Source organism: Asparagus officinalis, chromosome 10, assembly GCF_001876935.1.
Source record: "Asparagus officinalis chromosome 10, Aspof.V1, whole genome shotgun sequence".
In the NCBI taxonomy this organism is placed as follows: Eukaryota; Viridiplantae; Streptophyta; class Magnoliopsida; order Asparagales; family Asparagaceae; genus Asparagus; species Asparagus officinalis.
In genome coordinates this window covers 14,264,514-14,273,891 of record NC_033803.1, presented here as the reverse complement: position 1 = coordinate 14,273,891, position 9,378 = coordinate 14,264,514, and the positions used below count along the sequence as shown (strand labels likewise).

Sequence of the window (9,378 nt, the reverse complement as noted above, 5' to 3'; positions counted from 1 at the left end):
TCCTAAGATTAAAATTCAAGATTTCATCATTTGACGATAAATCATAACTTTCTTATTAAAAAAACCTAAATAATGAACAAAAAGAATAGGGGGGAAATAGGGTTTTGAGAGAAGGAATACTCAGCGGTGGCTAAAGATTATTAGGTTCGATTCTGCCAGCGAGCGTCCTCACGGTGAAATCAGAAGACGGAGCTCTTTTATCCTCATCGTATCACCTTCTCCTTTAAATTTCGCAAAATAGGATAAAAAAACAAGGAACCATTAGAAAAAAGAAAACAAACAAAAAATGAGATTAGAGATTGCTCAGTTCAGCGGGGTCGTCGACACGCAAATCTCCCTCTCTCTCTCTCTCTTGAAAGAAAAGAGACCTACAATCCGGTCTGTTGAGCTTGAATTTTCGGAGTCATCAATGCAATCTCCGTAGGAAGAAAGGAGAGATTTTGAGCGTAAAACCCTAAAAAAGATAATAATTTTCGGAGTCATCAATGAGATTAGAGACCTATAATATTTTCTTTGAAGGAGCCGCCAAGGTTTTGGTAGAGTTGGGAGGTGAGAGTGAGGCCTATGGATTTATAGGGAAGAGGAGCTAGGGTTTCTGGCGAATTTATGGGGAATTTATGGGGAATCGTCCGCAACAGCCGTGGAGAAACGTTGCTAACGGATATCATGGGCTAAGTTTGAGGTGCAAACAAGATTGACGGGGCCGCGCTGCGGCCCAAGATATCAAAATAGCCGAGACGCATTTTCCCCATTGGACATCTGAGGTTTGACGGCCCAAACTAATTTGGGTTAATTAACTATCAAGTGTCAGACGCAACCCACACCGGTTGGTTTGATTTATTTATTTTTTTTCCAGCTATCAGTTTCTTTTTTTTTTAATTATGGTCTTACTTTTAAAAATTAAATTATACTAGTATTTAGACCCGTGCAAAACACGGTTTCTAAAAGATTTTCTGTAAATATTAAACATGTTATCAAAATAAAGTATTCCGCTTTAGATATAAAGTATATGGGTGCTATTTGCTTTTTTTATTATTTGTTCAGATATTCGATCAATTTTGATTCAATAGTTCATTTAGTACTAAACAAATAATTTTCCGTGTTTGGCTTATAAATGAATAGAATTTAACCAAAAGTACGTTTGATTCGGTAGTTCATTAATTATTCGATTCAATAACTTTTTAATATAATTTAACCAAATGTATGTTTGAAAGTTCATTAACTGTCGATTCGGTAGTCCTATTAATTGAACTTATTGCAAATATTACTTATATAAATTTTTATTTACAAATGCTACCCATATAAATAGGTAAAAATTGGGTTCTAGGGCTAGGGAAGTTAAAACGCTGAAGTTTAAGAAGTGGAGTCAGTCAATTGTGTGGAAAATTGAGCAAATATTTACTAAATTATATAGAAAAACTTCTATTCATTTTCGCGGTTTGATTTTCAGATCCTAATTAGGATGGTGTGCTTATTAGTAATCAAAAATAAGATCAATATAAATCTATTGTACCATATGAAAAATTCCTAAAATCTTTGAGAGAATGCTAAAAGGTTGTTTTGAGAATTGCATTCATATGTATGACATGTTATAAAGCTAAAAGGCTGTACAATTATTAATATTTAGTTTCACATAAAAATATTTAATTGTATAACTGCAAATACAATTGTCTGAGCATTTTTATGCATGTTTCTTACACGCAGTGAGCCTTTTGAATGTTGCTTCAACAAAATAGACAATTTTTTCGAGCATAAAACTTTGATTAAAAAGGTTCCTCCAAAAACTTACATAAAAATGTTACTTAATAAAGAATTTTTACAATTGAACACCGCGTACAACTGCAAATACAAATAACATTATTAGTTTCATAATTAAAGGGAATAAACAATATACATGTGGTTATGATAGTTTTATAATTATCATAACAACTCAAAATTTTGCATAAATAAAAAACAGAATAAAAAATAGTAATAGAAATCATTAAATAAATGGGAAAAACTAAAAAACATGTTTAAGTGTTTACCCTTTGACAGTGAAACCTCCAAAGGAGCAGGAGAATCAGGGAAAAAACCCTTCATAATCCTCAATATCCACTTCCCCACACCCCTACAACGAAAAATCTTTAACTCAAATCAACCAATTGCATCAAAAAAGGCAAACTTTGAAATACCTACTTGATCTTTGAGAGATATTTCATGTTCTTGATGGGATTTTTGGAACTGCAGATACTTCGATAAGCGTTGGAGAGGAGAAGGAAAAACTACATAGTCTGTCTAACCTCATCAGCAGAAGGTGAAAGCTCTTTTGATGATTAAATAAACCATTCTCCTTAACTAGGGGTGGCAATTTATGACCCGACCCATCAACCCAACCCGACCCGACCCGTTTATTATAGGTATGGGTCAAGTTATATGGGTCGGGTCATAAACGGGTCAACCCGAACTGACCCATTTATTAGATGGGTAAGTTAGGGTTGACCCGAACTGACCTGTAACAAAGAGCAAGACTTTCCCTTTCTCTACAATGCACGTTTTGGGTTAGGGTTTTGATTCTCGATAGATTTCGGAAATGGGGAGCGTGACGTTGGAGGACGCCTCCGATCGGTGCGGGAGCTATAGCCCTAGTGCTGATGTTAGTGAGTCGGAGACCTCGTCTGAGTTCTCAGTGCGGAGGTTCTCCGGCGCGGGAAGAGGCAGAGGCTGCGGTGGGGCGTCGAGCTCGATGGCCTCGTCGCCGATGAAGACGGCGAGGGCCGCGATGGCGATGATGGCAGACGCTGATGTTGTTTTCTGGGAGGGGAAGATCGAGAAGAGGGAGACGGAGTTTAACGGTTTGCTCTTTATTCGTTTACCTATGTTTTGGATCTGATATTTTTGCTCTTTTGTTCAATCAATCCGTACATTTGATTCTGGTTTTTTTTTTGTTTTTTGTGTGTATGTTAGTGATGTGGGGATTATGGAAGAATTGAAGAAAATGTAGATGGAATTAAAGAAAATTTCATGATTCTGAAGGAATTTGGTGGATTTTAAAACTTTCTTAAACTTCTAATAATCACTAAAATGTATAAATTGGAAAATGTAGTTTTAAAAGTTCATTTCTTCAGACTGTATATAATGAAAATGCTATGTGCTTTCTTCAATTTTTGGATTGGAATTTCCCCAGATAGTTGATGCGTATGTATGTAGAATGACATTGTAGCCATTCAATATTTTGTTTATCTCCAAATGTGGAAATTTGCAGTGAACCTTTATAAATATATCAGAAATAGTAACCTGGTTTTTGTGTGCATAAGTCACTTAAAAGAGTACAATAGAATATGCAGGTTTCTACTACAACCACACTAAATGTTTAGTATTCTCTACCAATATATGGGTCGGGTCGGGTAACCCGTTTAATAAACGGGTCGGATCGCATTGACCCATTTATTAAATGGGTCGGGTCGGGTCACACTTATACGGGTCGGGTCAAATTTTATACGGGTCGGGTCGGGTCGGGTCGACCCGTTTGCCACCCCTATCCTTAACCCAGTATCCTTCGTCTGAAACAATTTCGTCACGGCAAAAAAACACCTTTGTCACCTCAACCTATAACATTTTGGTTCAAAATTAGAGTTTACCGCATAGTCTGTCTATACAAAATGCAGCGAGGTCAGGAACTAACCTTGGTGAAAGTTTCTCCTTGATTTAATAGATACAACAATTTTGTTATAACCTGGATGAAATAACATAGAAAATATAAATTAAGATATTGAATGAACAGATCAAGGCCAAAAAGAGTGAATCATGTAAATCATTGACCTAAGAGCATCTCCTTACATCTAGTTGAGGATCATGAAATACCCCTAGCTTCTTGCAGGACCGCGCCCTTCTCAATCCCTAGAAACAGAGAGTAATTTGCAGCATAAAAATGGAGATAAAAAAGTAAAATCATCAAAACTCCACAAATTTGAGGGAGAAATCCCAGATCTACACGCCAAACTCCCACATTACAGTATGTCTCAAAATTTGAACCATTCCAACAACTCCAGATCTAGGTCCTGAGATCCTGAGATCCAGTAAACCATTGAACTTTCTTTAGTCACGCCAAAGATCCTGAGAATCACGGTGGGACCCGAAGAATTTGGAAGAGGGGGTGATGGGGAGGGGGGAGGAGGGGAGAGGAGTGTTTTCGGAAGACTTGGTGGGATCGCTGAAGATGAGGAGATGGGGAGAGGGAGGAGGAGATGGGGACGGAGACCTCATTGTGTTCGAGGAGAGGGCAGAGAGGGGAGGAAGGGGAAGGGAAGGAAATTCGCTTTCATCACTCTCATTTTTTGTTTTTGTTTTTTTTGTTTTTCTGTATCTTTTCTGAAGAAATATTGAGAGAGGAAGAGAGAGATTCATGGGGTGGTTGCCTTTATTCAAGGAGAACGTGGGGTTGTAGAAACTGAAGTTTGGAGAGAGAGTACGAAGATGAGTTGGAACTTTTTCAAAAAAAAATCAAAAACTCTGTTTACATTTTTGTAGTCGGTTATTTAAACTTAGGCACGTAAACATTGTTAATCAAAAAACCTTATGTTACTGTTCATTATAAATTTTTTGTTGTTCTCCTTTAGTAATAAAGAAGTAGATTTGAAACTTAGGAAAATTGTGTCGAGGCCCCAAAAGTTGGGACTTCATGTGACCAGACACCTTGTATTTTGACCCATGTGATTCAGCCTTAAAAAATATTATTTAAAATTTCAAGGCCCCTCTACGTCAGCAGTACAAAAAAAAGATTGTATTAAAAAAAACCTAAAATTACCACTCCACTTATCTTCCCCAGACGCCTGGTCCCCAAAACATGGAAAGTCGCATCCATTAATGCGATCTGACGAAAAAAATAGAGGAAAATTTCTCGTCTTTTTTAAACTCTATCATGAGCAATAACTCATGTTAGTTCTAAGTTATTTAATATTAGTTCTAACTTATTTCATGTTAGTTCTGACTTATTTCATATTAATTCTAGTTTGTGTTAAAGCTAACTTTAAGTAGAACTAACATAAATTTTTTAGCCTACTTGGTCTAGTGGTAAAGCTTAGGAATTTGGAGAGGAGGTTAGTGTTAGACCCTAGAGGGGGGTGATTAGGGTCTTATGCTAATCTAATCCGATTTTATGCCAATTAAAACTAATAATAAGTTATCCTAGCAAGTATGAAATACAACAATATATATGAACTAGGATAAGCAATATGAACAACAAGATATATCCTAACAAAGAGATATAGGCAATGTATGTGCAAGGATATATAAACTAACACAAAGGTGATATAATTAAACTACAAATGTGATAGTACAAAATAAACAATGCAAACACACAATATGATCACGGAGTTCGGACCTTCCGTCCTACGTCTCCGCTCCCCACTCCCGGGGAGAAATCCACTATCACAACCGGGTTTTCTACGTTCACCCGAATAACTTTTACACCTCACACTCGGTTTTCTAGCTAACCAAAAACTTCACAACAACACACTATTGTAATCGCACTCTACACCCACTAAGTGTTGAACTAGACGTGTCTCCCTCAAGTCTCGGTTACAACCTCTCCCTAGGTTCGTCAACCGACGCCACTCCTCTTAGGACGATCCTCGACTCTCGCCACACACTTCTCTCGGTGTACAAGTGTATTACAAAGTGTATCTCACGATTAGGCTCAATTACAATAATTGATTGTTCTCAACTATGGATGAGAACACAATGAAAGCTCACACTCAATGTTACAAACTCTCACAACCCTAATATTACTATGTATGCAAATACAATAAGCTCATGTGGGTGTGTGTAAACAATGAGTGAAATAAAATCTAAACTCAATATAAAAACTAGCTTTAAAGAAAGATAATCAAATAACTAAGCAAATGTAAAACTAGATAAGAGTTTAGAAAACTTCTCAATAGATCAAGAGATCGAGGGAGAGTAGTTGGATGCCCAAACACCAATAGACGATCTCCTCAAGCTCTTGTGAAATTGCCCCAAAAACAAACTAAACAAACTTAAACTCGTTTAAAACTTGTTAAAACATTCTCTTGGGTTAATGAGAACTGAGATCAATGGGGTATTTATAGCCTCCAAGAACCTCAGCCAAAAACCCCAAACAAAATGACAAAAACAGCCCCAGCAACGGTAACAAAAATAGCCGTTGGAAACAGAACTGACTGAGCGGTGGTCGACCGGAAATTCTCGCGGTCGACCGCGATCTAGGTCTTAATCTGAGAATCGAGCAGGAACTTCGTCGGTCGACCGGTGCGGTCGACCAAAGGAAATATCGAGCTCTCGGTCGACCGGTGTGGTCGACCGACAAGCTCTCTGCTGCCCAGAAACAAATGAACAATTGAGCGGTCGACCGGTGAGGTCGACCGAAAACTGATATGACAGAAAAACAGGTTTTAGAGCTGATTTTGAGACTTTGGAAAATATGTTAAAAATAACAAATGAAGTCCAAAAATAATGAAACTTTGGGAAATATATATAAACATGTAAATGAACATGTTACAAAAAGAATTTCTAAATTGCATTTCCCATTTGTGAAAAATAATCATTTTGCAAAATAGTTCAAAACACGAAAATGTAAACATGTGAATTTTGATATTTTGGCTAAACCATGTTTTGAAACTTTGCACAATGATTATATAGACTTAATAAAATATGTATATGATTATTGTTAAGTCCAAAAACTAAGAATACAGAATTTTCACAAAATTGCATATTCTATGCAATGATTTCAAAAACACAATAGTAAATATGAAATATGTGATTTCATATTATAAACATGAAAACCCAAAACCATGCATGTATATAAATATATATAACTATATATATGCATAGAAACCAAAACTTATGTTACCCAAGCCGATCTTGATCTTCAATAAGCTTGACTTGGTACACATGCGGATGAAGCTTGAACTTGATCTTTAACTTGAATTGTATGTTGCTTCACTCCATAATTCCGCCAACCTCCATTTGATATCGTTGAAGCTCTATTCCATCCATCCTCCAACTCGTTGTTTGCCTGGAATAAATACGTAAACACAAACACTAGACAAACAACATTAGTTGTAAATTATTTGTTAAACATCATCAAAACAAGAAGGCCAACAATACTAACAAATGAGAATTATTGACATTCATTGTTAATAGCTAACAACAAATGACAATTACAACATACAGTTAAACCTCCTGTTGTTAAAATACTTTTTACGCCGCAACAGCTACCCTATGTTTCATCTACTTTGCTTTTGCAAAATAACCTTTTGATGTAGTAACATCATCCAACCAAACAATTATGTTGACATTTACACATACTTTGAACAATATAGAACTCCAATTACCCTAATCCAAACATACCCCAACAAATTCACATAGATTTCATAAGAACTTCAATAAAATGATCTTTGCTAGCAAAATTACGCCACAAGACAACTAATATCTTAAGCCATCCAAAAATTCTTATCACTGCATCAAAACAGACAAAAAAACTAATATATTCATCAAAAACAAAACAACTAATATATTCATCAAATAGCTAATTTATATACTCACAATCTTCAAATCCATCAGCTCATTAAAAGGCTGATACATGGTCAGTCTTGCAATAGTCAAACCCCCTTTCCTCTAATCCATCAACGCATCCTCCAAATTCCTCCGCTGCCAATCCTCAATCAGATCCAGCGACAACTGCTCTAAAACCAAAAAACAAACCCTGAAAATCTCGATACAAATCAAATATTTGCACCAAAAGAAAACAGTTATTGCTACCACCCCCATTACCTTGAACTTCGCTAGTCCGAGTTGAATCACCCCGCTAGGGTTTGACACCGAATCGTACAGATCCTTAGCGCACCTCTTCATCCCAACATACTAAGTATAAACTTTATTTAACTATTGTAAAAAATATATATTTAGAAACTTCCAATGACAAAATGAAGTAGAAGCATTATGCAAAACTTGCACAAAGAAAGTGCAATGATGGATGGGGACAGGAGAAGACGGGACTCAGATGAAAACTGGACCACCCATATTAACTAAACCCGACCCGATCCCCTGTTTAAAAGTTGCCCGTTAGGACTCTTTGCTCTCACTTCTTCTTCCTCAATCACCCCTCTCTCTCTCTCTCTCTCTCTCTCTCTCTCTCTCTCTCTCTCTCTCTCTCTCTCTCTGTGTGTGTTTGTGTGTGTGTAGATGCAATTATCTTCTCTCGCTTCCTCCAATAATGGAAACCCAAAAGCCCAAACTCACCCACACACCCTCCTCCCTCCTCCACTTACCCACCCTCCGTTCATCCACCCACAACCTCTCCTCCCTTGATGAACAGCACCCTCAAGTCCCCGACTCTAAAAAGACTAAAAAGTACCCAAACCCACTTACTCACCCAACCTCGACCTCGTCCCCTCTCCTCCCTCTCACCCTCTTCTCTCTCCTCTTCACCCTCCTATTCACCCTCACAGTCCTCACCATCTTCTTCTCCTTCGCCCCTCTCTTTCACCCACCTTTTGGTCTTCACCCTCTCCATCGCCCTCCTCTCTCTGTTCTTCAAAAAAAACCCGATCTTTTTCTCTTCGGTAATCGGCTCAAATCGACGTAATCGGTCCGCTTCTCTTCAGCCTTCTTCCTTTCTCTTTCTCTGCTTCTCTTCGGAGTCTTTATTCTTTTAGGGATGTGTTAAGGGTAGTTTTGGGTTTTGGTAAATGTTTCTCTCTGTGTTGAGTTGGAAAGGTAAATAGGGGCTCAAACACAATTATTCTATGTATTGGAGGTATCCTCACACAAAAAATAATACAGGGGGGGTTAGTCATAATCACTTTCTTTTTTTGGGGCATTGACACATTTTTCCAAAAAAAAATCCTAGAGAAAACTCACAGTATTTCTCTAGATGATATAGAGAAGGATGGAATGCTTATGCGATAGCTAGATGAATAAAAAATCAGCTAAAATATTTGATCCTTTTTTCATGTCTAATAGTTAGTATTAACATCAATTTAGATTGTAGCTTAAAGATAATAGCTTATTTAGCTAAAATGTAAAATCAAAGCAAATATAATAATAAAATTTAATATGAAAGAGCATAATATCTGATATTAAGCTGCAAAGTACCAACATAAAAAAGCAATTAGACATTATTAAAATTATAGATTGATAAAAATGATAACAATAAGCTTATTGTGTTGATGCATTTCTTTCTTACAATATGATAGTGTTGTGAATTAAAGGAACCCAGTTTTAGGGGTGGGCGTGGGCTGGGCCGATTCAGGCCCATGACCCGGCCCGTCGGGTTCAAAGTCGGGTTAGGTCCGACCCGAGCATGCCCGGGTCAAAGTGGGTCGGATCTATTTATTCGATATCGGGTCTCGGACTAGACCC

At 37.2% G+C, this 9,378-nt stretch overlaps 2 long non-coding RNA genes across 2 annotated transcripts; both read right to left on the bottom strand.

Moving 5' to 3' along the window:
- On the bottom strand, positions 1,623-2,473 carry LOC109825316. The gene is made up of 3 exons (XR_002242974.1): positions 2,176-2,473; positions 2,025-2,107; positions 1,623-1,839 (listed from the first exon to the last, which is right to left on the bottom strand). It is a non-coding gene; the product is annotated as an uncharacterized LOC109825316 (long non-coding RNA).
- Positions 3,375-4,127, bottom strand: LOC109825317. The gene is made up of 3 exons (XR_002242975.1): positions 3,817-4,127; positions 3,662-3,712; positions 3,375-3,585 (listed from the first exon to the last, which is right to left on the bottom strand). It is a non-coding gene; the product is annotated as an uncharacterized LOC109825317 (long non-coding RNA).